Raw genomic sequence first — 1,290 nt, 5'->3', positions numbered from 1 at the left:
TTGTGGAGTCTGAGTGCCTTTCTTACAGGGATCCATAATGAATACTTGCACTACATTTGGTGTAGTCAGCAGGATCCTGGTGAGAAATGCCTTACTGGACGGATAGTGAGGAAAAGAATGGGTTCCTGCCGGGTCCTGTAGACAGTTATGAGAAATAATCACGTGGTGTTTGGCCTGGGTGACCTTTCTGGTGAGCTGGGAGATTCAGAAGAAGTTATTGGGAAGTCCCACTCCAGCTGAAATATTAAGTTTTCTCCAAAAGGAAGGGATGAGAAAAGTTCAACAGGAATGTGTTGTACTTGCTTGTTACTAACATGCTTGAAAAGAGTGTGGGAATGTTTTGGTCTGATACAAGGGGTAAAAGAGTCTCTTGTGTGGATATGGAGATATGGAAGATAAGGAAAGAACTAGTGTGGGTATCCCAGCAGCAAAAAACGCAGGTGAAGGAGCATGCGACTCCAGGCAGCAAGCACACAGGTCTTCTGTCCAGTCACGGTCTGCCTTGCTGAAAGGGCTTCACCATGGCTTTGGGATACTGGTAAATGACAAATATTTTCTTCATTTAAAAAGAAGAGTTAACCCATATGGGGCAAGAGCTCAAAACTCCCATTTGTGTTGAAAACCGTACTTGTGGGAGCATAAAGGTGCAAATCTTCACCTAGGAAAGAAAATAGCATCCATTACAGGCAAAAAGAAAAGGAGATGATAAAAAGTTGCTTACAGGAATGATGAACAGAGATGGAAGAGTTAAATGTGCAAAGGGTGGAAGTCAAAACCCCTGGGGATGTGATGAAAAAGCCCCAGGATGTAGCAGAAATCTCCAAATATAATGCAATGTCAGTGTAAAGAAATAGCTGAAACTTAAATGACAGTTGAGACAAGAGGCTGCAGCAGTTACAGTTATCAGCCTTACAGCACTGGGTTTGGTCCTGTTTCACAGGGGAAGCCGCTGAAGAACAGCAACTGGAAAAGAAGCAGCCAGACGCAGTGACAGAACAGTTGGTTTCAGTAACTTTTTTTTTTTTTAAGCAAGTCTTTAAGCAACAAAACAGATGAAGGGATCAGAACAGATTTCTGACACAAAAGGTAGATGACAGATAAATATCAAAGGATATTGATATCTGTCCAATAACCAAGCTTAACAGCCAGATTCTAGTGTTGCTTAAACTTACCCCTATACAATGCGTGATATCATATAAAGTGCTAACATTTCTCCTTGAAAGGAAAAGCAAGATGGTAAAATGCTGTGTATAAATATAGCAGCTGCTGATTTCAGCTCTAGTATAAAGG

The sequence above is a fragment of the Anas acuta genome, chromosome 5 (genome assembly GCF_963932015.1).
Source record: "Anas acuta chromosome 5, bAnaAcu1.1, whole genome shotgun sequence".
In the NCBI taxonomy this organism is placed as follows: Eukaryota; Metazoa; Chordata; class Aves; order Anseriformes; family Anatidae; genus Anas; species Anas acuta.
The sequence above is the reverse complement of the archived record's forward strand: the minus strand, read 5'-3'. Positions refer to the sequence as shown.